General features: G+C 37.5%; 1 protein-coding gene and 1 pseudogene across 1 annotated transcript in view; both read right to left on the bottom strand.

Annotated features, from left to right (window-relative positions):
- XPR1 (xenotropic and polytropic retrovirus receptor 1) overlaps positions 1-12,379 on the bottom strand; it is a 252,522-nt gene that overhangs the window by 136,939 nt on the left and 103,204 nt on the right. The window lies entirely within an intron of this gene.
- LOC132026298 (cullin-4A-like) lies at positions 3,534-5,766 on the bottom strand (annotated as a pseudogene).

Here is a 12,379-nt window from a genome sequence, read left to right as displayed (position 1 = left end):
CAAGACTTAAGTAAGTGCAGAAATACATCATGTTCATGGATTACAAGTTCAACACTGTTAAAGTGTCAGTTCTCACCAAAATGATTTACAGATTCAATGCAATCACAATGAAAATCCCAGCAGGTTTTTTTTCTTTACAAGACTTGACAAAATTTTAAAATTTATTTAAAAATGCAATAAGCCTAGAATAGCCAAACAATTTTGAAAATGAAGGAAAAAGCTTAAAGATGTCTACTGTCTGATTTCAAGACTTACTATGAAGCTATAGTAATAAAGACAAGTGGCAGAACATAAGCCCTGTGGAATAGAACAAGAGCGCTCAGAAAGAGACCCACATACATATGGTCACTTAGTTTTCTACAAAGATGCCAACATAATTCAATCCTTCCCGTATATATTTGCAAACATACGTGAGGAGGAAACACTATTACTCTATGTTATTCTTCTGGAAGTAATAGGATTAAAACGTGTAAAGGCTTACTCTTCTGTGATTAGTAACTATTAAATCCACACAGAATGGTATCTCAACATTTCATCTTCTCTATGTTTAGCAATTAGTTTGTCTCCTTTGGGAGGTTTGAAAGCAATCAGCTATGCACTACAGAAATACAGCTGGTTTTCTTTTATTTAAAATAGACAAAGGTAGGGGAAATGAGAAGAGTAACTATATGACCCCCACAATATACTCTAAATATGTAAGGAAATAAAGAACAAAAAACCAAGAACCTGTCAAACAGGAGCTTTAAAAAATGTGTTATTCCAGACTAAAAATGGGAACAAAAATCATCATAATGACAGAAAATAAAAGGTTGTCAAAGAATCCATAATTCACCTTTGGAGTGAAAGAAAATCAGTCTGTGACTGTAACCAGTGTTAAATTTTTTTTTTTTTTAAATAAAATCATTTCCTTACTGAAGTAGAAGAGGGACAGAAGGGAGAAAAAGAACAAAAAGTTTTAAAATAAAAGCAAAAATTTTAATTATTCGTAGGTAACATTTTCAAGAAAATGTTGACAAGTGCTACGATTCATAGTTGCTTTTCAATATTCAATACATACTATATTCCTTATGCTTCTAATGTCCCTCTTTGAAATATAATTGGGTATTGGCTTTTTTACCTAAAGCTCCCAGCAACCGAATTCAAAAGAAAACCATACTCCCTCAAATTTTCATTTGTCTTTCTAAGTAAGATATGTTTTAATACTGGTGAAAGTGATAATACTAAGGAATATAATAGCCATTAAGTTAAAGTCAGTGCTATTGTGCTATTTTTATTTTCACCAACCCTGATTACACAAAGTATGGCAGATATTTTGATTCTATTTGAAAAGGCCAAAGGGGAGTAAAGGAGAAGAGAAAGCAACATTTAATGAATGCTTGTTCTGTGCCAGACACAGTGGTGTGCTGATAAATGTTTAACAATCAGCCCTCAGGGGTGTGTGTATGAAATGTGTGTTTGTTATAAATTTTGAAGGCTGTAGGACACAATTTTGAAATTATAATAAAATATACAATACTCTTTATTGTGAATTTCTTAGAGCCAACTAATTCTCACAGAATGCTCTACTGATTTTGCCAAACTCCTGAGAAGCCAACTTAGGGTTGCAACCGATAAATGAATATAATGCCAATCTTAATGTTATTCGATATGTTCATTTACATTAAATAATAAAGGGAAAGTGAAACAATGATATATGTCATAACCTCACTCATTTGTCAATGATATAAGCAACCTCTTTGCTGAATTAGATGATACGTGTACACCTTGGAGGGTTTGGTTCCAGACTACTGCCAATAAAATTAATTGCAAAAAAGCAAGTCAAATGAATGTTTTAGTTCCCCAGTGCATATAAAAATTATGTTTATACTATACTGTAGTCTATTTAAATGTGCGATAGCGTTACGCCTTAAAAAAAATCAATGTACATACCTTAATTAAAATACTATATATCTAAAAAATAAGCTTTCAGCAAGTTGTATCTTTTTGCTGGTGGAAGATCTTACCTCAGTGTTGATGGCTGCTGACTGATCAGGATGGTAGTTGCTGAAGGTTAGGGTGGCTCAGGCAATTCTTTTATTTTTTTTTTAAGGCCAATTAAACTAATTTTGTTCAAAGTAATTTTACATTAAATTACAATATTAACAATCTCTAGAGACAATGAACATAGAACTTAAAAAATAAAAATCTGTTTGGTCTTTTATAGACCACATACTATAGAACTCACAAACGAAAATTTACAAATACAGAAATAATGACTACTTAAATTATGAGGATTTTCACAAGGAAACCCATAAATTGTCATATTTTAAACATGCAAGTTTCTAAAAGGGAGAAACTTTTTAATAATTTAGCACAAAACCCAATTATATAAACTTGGTATATTCCAGAAAATATTGCTTTAAACATTTATACCATGATCAAAATTCCTTTGGTACCTTTGAATCAAAATGGAATATACTTTTGTGTAATTACTCTTAAATGCTACTAGAAAAGTATTTTTGTTACAGTTATGGCACCTATATATACACAAAACATGAAACCAGTGCCAACAAAATCTTTTTAATCTTTTAACAAAATAACTTTTACTTCACAGTATCAAGACTTTAAGTCTCCTATAACACTTTTTACAGTGGTTATAGCACAAAGAAGAACAGCATAACTCTTAAAACAAACTTTACTAAAGCAATCGTACAAACAACGCAATGAAAAGAATCAAACAATAGTTACCCCAGTGCAAAAAACAGGGGGCCTGCTAGACTCAGTCTCAGAAACGTGTAAACACAAACACACTATCTCCCAAACTCCTAAACAGAAAACCCACAAAACAGCTCAACGAAAGTAGAACAAAGATGCTCATGGGTTAACCACAGCAAGAAGACCTGACCCAGTGTTGTCTCAACACACCAGAGGTCTCACGGAGAAACCTTGCTCCAAAACGTCAGTCATCATAGTTTAAAATGTATGGAACATAAAAGAAACAAACAGATGCCAATATTTATGTTGCAAAATTGATTAGCCAGCTTTTGACATTGTTTCTTCCCAACGTCTGCCAACAAAGGACTCTTGTTTCTAAACTAAGTGTCCAAAAACTAAGAGAGCAGAGTACTCCTTCAGGAGTATACCAGTCATCTCTGTAGCCTGTGAACGCAGCACAGAGGGTCTTTTTAACTATGCTTCATAAGCACACACAGACACCAAACCAAACTTGCAGCTTTCCACAAGAGAAATATCTTAAAAAGGAACCTCTTTTAACCAGTATCTTCTTGTCCAATCTCAAAGTCATTCTGCACAAAGCAACAAAAGCAATTTAAGCAGCAAAACAGTTAAGAGGGAGAACTGGAGGGAAAGACACATATGCCCGTTTGCAAACCCTTAAGCTTGTGAAGGGTAATCCAAGAACCAACCATCTTTTCTTTCTAATCCAAAAGTCTTTCTGCTGGGTCAATCTCAGAAGTCTTGGAAATAGGACAGAAATGCTTCACTGCTCTTAAGATACATTCTAGTGTCTCAATGACAGAAAGCAGCTGGCCAAATCAGGCCATGTAGTGGTGATCATCTCTCTCTATATAGTCTGTCTATAAGAAATTCAATTCTTTTTTAAATCTCTAGGCTTTACTGGAAATTTCACTGATTTTACAATTCAGAAACTAGAAGATTATGATGAAGAGTCTTTCTCATCTACATTATTCTGACAACAGTACAGTCAATCTGATACTGTCTTTCCTGAAACCCTATCAATGATACTGACTTATTCTTCAATGGGTTCCTTCATCCCAATCTGGCTATTCAAAGCAACTTGTATTTGAATTGCCTACTGAACATGAATGTGTCCCCATCTTCCATTTCCTTCCTTCCGGGACTTTAACCAGAACTCGCGCTTTGCCACACACCAGGGACTGTAATGTTCTTCGCAGCTCACTGTCCTCTATTCTCATGGCCCTTTTGATTTCTTCAAAGCTAAACCTACCCCCTTCACTGAACATGAGAAGCACCAGTATCCAGAAGATGGACACCTGGAACTTCTTTCCTTCCTTAAATTTGCTTTTAAAACAGCATTCCCCAATGTAGTTTGCCACTGAAGACTTCTACCACTGTGCTTTCTGAACTAATTTCTAATTTGAGATAAAATGTCTTAAATACTTTCTAAAATTTAACCATTTCTAGAGTTAAATGCACTTCCATAGGTGTGTATGCTGGTCAGTATGCCATCATAATTCTATTCACTGTTAGATCTATAGAGCCTGGGTCACTCTGATTCTGCATATACTGCTTGAAATGAATCATGATGTCCCTGGAGAGTTCCATGTCCTTGAACATGCCTTCCAGCTTGCTAGTGAAAGCAGCACCACATTCATGCTCTAGTTTTGACGACTAAACTTGACAGATTCTTCACCATGTACTGAGGCACTTTTTCCACTGAGGAATCATTTTGCTAAATCTTTTTTATAAAAGGCTTCAAAGAAATCTTTACTGTGAATGAACCTGAATATTATCATTACCTTGTCAAGAATCCTCTCCAGCTTTTCATCTGTTGCCTATTACTTGCTCCTGATTTTGAATCAACTTGCTTTGCTATCAGTTCTGAGGGTTTATTTGGCTTTTTGTTGATACATGTTTCAAAGGATTCCTTCATCAAGGCGACGAACTTCTCGTTCCTCGAAAAGCACACTTCTATCACACGGTCCACATGATCCTTAAAATCTAGCAGGTCCTGTACCATAGTTCTTTTTCAGGACTGATAACAATTGTTGTCTCCAAAGTCTTGATGTAGTCACTCCAATGCACAGCAGAAACTGCTGCCCATGCTACAAACAGCTGAATGGCTGGTATATCTGAGTGAGGTTGGCACCCTGGTCTCATCAAGGAGGTGGTCAAGCCCTTTCTACAGAACTGCTGTTCAATGTTCTCTGAAAAGCTGTTTCTCCATGTAAGCAATCAGTGGTTTCTATGTGCTACGGTCTTAATATGTGATTACTCAATCTCCTTCTTCCTCTAAATGCTAACTTACATGGTTAGGATATTCTGCAGCATATAAACAATTCATTTCTTCCAAAAATTTCAGGTCAAATGAATCTTTATATACCTGAAGGTCAGGAAGCATACTCAGCAGACTTTTCATAAACTTCTAGCCACTGCTTTGCTGCTTCTTTCTTGTTAATAGCAGAATTCCACCAATACTTTACTCTGAGCCATTTTATTACTAACGATATGTTTTCTAAAAAGTTCCAATCCTATGTCCCAAACAGAAGGAAGCATGGAATTCTGAAGTACATAGCAAAGTACAAAGTAAGTACAAAGCAAAAAACAGGACAATACTTCTGATCATGATCATTTGTCTGCAATGATCTTGCCAGCATGTGCTAATCTTCTTTAAAACTAAAACACTGTCTGGTGAGTCTTCTCTAAACCGAATGATCTATGCTTGGACATGATCTTCACAGACCTGGCACAGCTGTTTGTAGTGTTGAGGAAACTTTGTGAGAACAGATTTTCAACAGCTTAGTAGTTTTTCCAAGTTCTATCTGATGGAGATACCATTTGTATGGCTTTTTCTGCCTCAAGAAGCTTCTGCCACGTGTCCTGAACATTACTTATGAGGCAATTTAGACCTGTCTCAGAATTCTTGATCACTAGTTTCTTGGAGCCACTGCTATGCCCAGGTTTGGAGGTGATGGTGGCCACTGTGAGGGACACGGGTGTGGTGAGGCCATGGCTATGCCTAACAAGCACTGAGTGGTTGGCCTTCCTGGGGGTCTTGTCAGCCATGGTTGCAGCCAGGAAGCAGTAGGAGACTGCCCCGACCCCACCAACTGGCCACCCAACTCCCGCTGCTCAACAACTCAGGCAATTCTTAAAATAAGAATGGCAGTATGGCAGTTTGCCATACTGACTGACTCTTCCTTTCACAAATGATTTCTCTGTAGTACATGACACCATATGATAGGATTTTACCGGCAGGAGAACGTCTTTAAAAATTGGAGTCGAGGGCGCCTGGGTGGCTCAGTGGGTTAAGCCGCTGCCTTCGGCTCAGGTCATGATCTCAGGGTCATGGGATCGAGTCCCGCATCGGGCTCTCTGCTCAGCGGGGAGCCTGCTTCCCTTCCTCTCTCTCTACCTGCCTCTCGTCTACTTGTGATTTCTCTCTGTCAAATAAATAAATAAAAATCTTTAAAAAAAAAAAAATTGGAGTCGATGCTCCCAAACCCTGCCACTGTTTTATCAACTATGTTTATATAATATTCAAAATCTTTTGTTGTCATTTCAACAATCTTCACAGTATCTTCACCAGGAGTAGATTCCATCTCAAGATACCGTTATCTTTGCTCATCCATAGGAAGTAACTCCTCATCCAATAAAGTTTTATCATGAAATTGAAGCAATTCAAATAATAATAATGAAAATGTTTCAAATATCTCAAGAATCAAAATATGACACAAAGATATAAAGTGAGTGAATGCTGTTGCAAAAAATAGTGCCAGTAAACTTGCTTAATGCAGGATTGCCACAAACCTTCAATCTGTAAACAATGCAGTATCTGTGAAGCTCAATAAAGTAAAATGCAATAAAATGAAGTAAGCCTATAGTTTAGAGTATCTCCTCAATTTTTGAGTTACTACCAAGAATAGGCAATGGACACAAAAAACTTTTTTTAAAAAAATATTTTGAGAGAGTAAGAGAGAGAGAGAGGGAAAGAGAATGAGACACACGTGTGTGCATGTAAGGAGGGATAGGGGGAGGGATTGAGAATCCCAAGCAGACTCCACCCTAAACAGGAAGCCTGAGGTGGGGCTCGATCCCATGACCCTGAGATCACAACCTGAGCTAAAACGAAGAGTCAGAGGCTTAACCAATTGTGAGATCCAGGTCCCCCAAGACACAAGAAACTTTTAAGTTTAATCTGCTTTACTGCTATTTTTTCCATCACTTTCTTAAATCTAGACATCCAACAAAACAATAAATCAAGCTCTGGTTAGTGCTATTTACCAATTTCTGTGGTATGAATAAATCACAACACATTTCAAGCTACTGTTGAAAACACACTGAACACAGAGCTGGGAAGAGATACGCAATAGCATATTGTTGTATGATATTTCACCACACAGAAGGGAACTAAAACTTAGCAGTGATTTATTTAGGATCACACAGTTGGTAAATGGTAACACTGTGATTCAAGCTGAGGTATAACAAACTCTAAATCTGTGCTGGATCATACCAGGTTATCAAAGATATAATTTATATGAAAATTTAATATTAAAAGTCACATAAGGATGTTTTTCTTTGCAAATACTTGAGTATACCAGCTTTTTTCCCTTTTTTAAAAAGATTGTATTTATTTATTTATTTAAAAGAGAAAATGAGAGTGCAGGAGCAAAGGGGGAGGGGCAGATAGAGAGGGAGGAGAAGACTTGTGCTGAGCAGGCAGCCCCATGCAGGGCTCAATCCCAGGACCCTGAGATCGTGACTTGAGCTGAAGGCAGACGTTTAACTGACTGAGCCACCCAGGTGCCCCTGTATACCTATTTTTGTTATCCTTCTGATTTCAAAGAACAGACACTCTAATCACTTTAAATAAGGGAGAGTCAGCTACATGAACATAGAGTTTGGGTTGGAAAACTAGGGACCTACCCACAGAAATCTGAGGTATGCTTTCTGGGAAGTGGAAAGCCATCAAAACTGAGGGAATGGCCAGCCTTCTTATCTCTTATGACTAAAAAAAATCTCTATTTTTCTGTGTATATGTGTTTACTCCTTATATTTATCTATATTATCTCATTGTTTCTGCCTTGCAGATTTCAATTAAAGTCAGAATAACATTTCTGCAATGCCTCATATGTAACCAGTGACAAACCCTTCCCTTTTAGCTTATTAATAAAAAAAAAATACTTCACTATCCAAATTTCAGATAATTTATTCACTGTGTATTGAATGACAGCAAATACTAAAGAAACAACAAATGATCCCTAAGGTTAAGAACACTAAAAACCTAACAAGACAAATTACAAATTACAGATTGATCTGTGAATCTCTATGGGCTAAAAAGTACAATTAAACAATTCATTCCCAAGTGAATGAATAAGAGCTTTGAAAAATAAGTACATTTTTATCCCATACCTTTAACATCTTCTGAAAACAGTGCCTATCCTGATAGCCAGGGAAGATAAAAACTAAGATAAAAGTTGTTTATAGGCAGCTACAATAACCCACTGAGGCTGAATTGTTATGATGACCAGGAAACTTAAAAAGAAAAAAAAGTATACCAATTTCTAAGTTTTGGATTCAGGCAATGAAATTAGAGTCTTTGATTAGATCCACTAAAGAGGTTGTGAGTAAAGACACAGCTGTTGCAAATATTAAATAACAATATAATGGTTACTCATAATTAAGAACAAAAGAAAACTTAAAATAAAAACAACACAAGTAGTAGATTTCAATTTGAAAAGTGAACTGTAAAAATCATGAAGGTAATTTTGATCATGCTACATAAAATAAATGTAATTTTAAATCAGTAAGATAGGCATTTAACAAAGCAGCAAATTTTTAAGTGATTCCTATATTCATGTTCCCTACTAAACACCCCAAAAAATTCCCTATTCATAGGTTTATGAAGATTACCCAAGGAAATGTATTAAAGAATCTGGTTTTTTGTTTGTTTGTTTGTTTGTTTGTTTAGAGAAGAAGATGAGTTTTTTTAAATAACCTATTTAAAAAAAAAAACAAGCAATCAAGGTTTCGGTTTTGAGTAAGATGTAGTAAGCACACGCCATCTTTCTCTCCCACTGAATTCATCTATAAAACCTAAATATAATGCATGCAGCAATTATTTGAGGGCTCTGAAAAGTAAGTAAGAGCAAATAGTTTGGAGACAAAGATGAGAATCTGAAGTACAAGCAAAGCAGTCACAGGGATAGCGATTATTTTTCCTTTTTGATATCCATTGGCCTGGCCTCAATGCAGTCCTGAAACACAAAGTCGGCACCCAAGTAGACAGAGTGCCAGATATCTTGTAAATCTGACTTGAGGAAAAGAAAAGTGATCTCTTAACATTCAGTAGAGGGAATCCCTGCTTTTCTTTTCTTTTATCCATTTTTTTGCACCCCACAACCCAAGAAATTCCTTGATAGTGGAGGCAGTAACAATGGTGACAATAGGGACCTGCAGAAACTAAAATACTAGAAGAGGAATGGACCCATTTCTCTTTCTGCCCTGCAGTGCTTGGCCTAAGACACTGGCAAAATCAGAGGAATTGCTTAGCAATATGGGATAAATAAAGCCTTAATTATCTGACCAGAGGACCAAAAAGTGGAACTCCAAAGAACTAGAAAGGACCAAGGACAATGCACAGAGAAAAGACCTTGGGAAAGTAAGCCCATAAAGTTATTTATGAACTCCTGAGATCACCTGCAAGCTGCATATGTGAAAAATGAGCCTAAACGTCTTAGCACAAATTTTGAGAAGTGTACAGATCCCAGGCTGCCACTGGTTGACAATACCCACAGGACATATCTGAGAAGCAAAACAAAGGCTTTGAAAAAGACACTAATGTAAAAAATCACAAACCACAGAAAATGAAGTTCATACTTGTGTCAAACTGAACCAATCAGTCTTCTTTAAAGCAAATCTTCAAAAACAAAACAAAAAACAAACAGAAAAAAAAAAAAAAACACCCTACACAGGATATAAGCAAGACCTTAGATCTCATAACATAATATTCAAAATGTCCAAGACACAACCCAAAATTCCCTGGCATACAAATACCCAGGAAAATCTCAACACGTGTAGAAAAGACAGCAGACACCAACTTCCACGATAATGCAGATGTTGGAATTACGTTGCAAAAAACTATGAAAAAAATGCTTCATCGAATAAGAATATTTTCTTGAGAGGAAAGGAAAGACAGAAAGCTCCAGCAAACAAACAAATAAAAGATAAAAAGAAGAACCAAATCAAAAGTTTAGAAGTGAAAAACAGCAATGGAAATAAAAATTCGCTGAAGGGGTCCAACAAAAAAATAGAGATGACAGAGGAAAAGTCAATATACCTAAAGATAAATCAAAAGAAATTCGCCAATCTGAACCACAGAGTAAAATAAAATAGGAAGAAGGATGAAAGAGCTTTCTACCTTTGACCTCCATGGAGGGGAGAGGCTGAGGAGTGCCAATGGTTTAATCAACCATGCCTTCATAAAGGAACCTCCATAAAAATCCCAAATGAAGGGGTTCCAAGAGCTTCAGGTTGGTGACCACATCCATATGCCAGGAAGGCAGTGCCGTCCAACTCCATGGTAACAGAAGCTCCTGGGCTTGGGATGCTTCCAGACCTTGCTCTTTGTACCTCTTCATCTGGCTGTTCATTGTTCATCTGGAACAATGAACAACTTAGGAAAATACAGTATTTTCCTAAGTTTTGTGAGCTGTTATTGCATATTACTGAACCTGAGGAGGAGGTTGTCGGACCCTAATTTGTAGCCAAGTCAGACAGAAGAACAGGTAATCTGGGGACCCACTACTTGCTATTGGCATCTGTATTTGCTACTGTCTTGTAAGACCTTAACCTATGGGTTTTGTGCTAACTCTAGGTAGCATCAGAAGTGCATTAAATTGTAGAAAACCAGCTGGTAACCGCAGAGAATTAGAAAATTGCTCAGTGTGGAAAACCGACCCATTTAATGTCAGAAATGCTCTGAACAAAGTATTTTCTTTTAACCTCAAATGAGATCTAAAGCAATACATGCCCAAACATACCATAATCAAATTGCAAAAAACTAAAACTAAAACTAAATTCTTGAAAGTAACCAGAGAAAAACAACTCATTAGTTATTATAGAACAACAATTTGAATAACTGGATTTCTTATCAGAAATCAAGGAGACCAATTTTGGTGATGAAATCATATTTTTCAAGAACACCAATAAAAGAACTGTTGACACAGAATACAAAGCCTTCAGAAATGAAGGTGAAACAAAGAGAAATGGAAGAAAATTTGTTGCCAGTATACAACTCTTTAAAAAAAAAAAATTGCTGGGCACCTGGGTGGCTCAGTCATTAAGCATCTGCCTTTCACTCAGGTCATGATCCCAGCGTATTGGGATCAAGGCCCACATCTGGCTCCCTGCTTGACAGGAGGCCTTCTTCTCCCTCTCCCATTCCCCCTGCTTGTGTTCCCTCCCTCTCTGTCTCTCTCTCTCTCTGTCAAATAAATAAATAAATAAATAATCTTTTAAAAGTTAATAAAGGAAATTTTTTCAGATGTAAAAGAAATAATGCCAATAAAAACCAAGAACCTCAGCAATGAAGAAAAAGCAACAGAAGGGATCAATATTTAGGTACATGTAATGAAGTATTCTGCTGCTAAGTTCTTTAAAATGTTTGACAGTCGAAAAAAAAATTGTAACCTTTTCTAACAGGGTTTTTAATGTATGCTGATATAATACATACAACAACTACAGCATAAAGGGGAAAAGAAAAAGAGACCTATTTGGTGTTAAGGTTTCTACACTCCAAATAAAATTGTAAAATCCTGACTTAAAGTAAACTGTGAAAGGTAAAATATATATATTGTAATCCCTAGAGCAACCATTTTTAAACACCAAAACTACAGAAATAGAAATGGTTAAAAAAAAAAATAAAGGTAATTAAAACAGAATTCTAGGGGAGGAGTCAAGATGGCGGAGAAGTAGCAGGCTGAGACTACTTCAGCTAGCCAGAGATCAGCTAGATAGCTTATCTAAAGATTGCAAACACCTGCAAATCCATCGGCAGATCAAAGAGAAGAAGAACAGCAATTCTGAAAACAGAAAAACAACCACTTTCTGAAAGGTAGGACCGGCGGAGAGGTGAATCCAAAGCGACAGGAAGATAGACCCCGGCGGGAGGGGCCGGCTCCCGGCAAGCGGCGGAGCAACGGCGCACAAAATCAGGACTTTTAAAAGTCTGTTCCGCTGAGGGACATAGCACCAGAGGCTAAACCGAGGCGAAGCCCACGCGGGGTCAGCGTGGCCTCAGGTCCCGCAGGGTCACAGAAGGATCGGGGGTGTCTGAGTGTCGCAGAGCTTGTGCATATTGGAATGGGAAAGCCGGCTACAGAGACAGAGCCGACAGTAAGCTCGCAGCTCGGGGTTACCTTGAACCGGTCGCAGGCTCGGTGAGCTCGGAGCGCGGCCGGAGGTCAGGCTGACGGGAGTAACGGGGCGCTGTTCTCTGAGGGCGCACCGAGGAGTGGGGCCCCGGGCTCTCGGCTCCTCCCGGCAGGAGACCAGGAGGCCGCCATTTGTATTCCCCTCCTCCAGAACTCTATGGAAAGCGCTCAGGGAACAAAAACTCCTGAAAGCAAACACAAGCGGATTACTCAGCCCAGCCCCTGGTAAGGGCGGTGCAATTCCG

Source organism: Mustela nigripes, chromosome 10, assembly GCF_022355385.1.
Source record: "Mustela nigripes isolate SB6536 chromosome 10, MUSNIG.SB6536, whole genome shotgun sequence".
Lineage (NCBI taxonomy): Eukaryota > Metazoa > Chordata > Mammalia > Carnivora > Mustelidae > Mustela > Mustela nigripes.
Note: the sequence above shows the minus strand (reverse complement) of the source record. Positions and strands in the feature narration are given on the sequence as shown.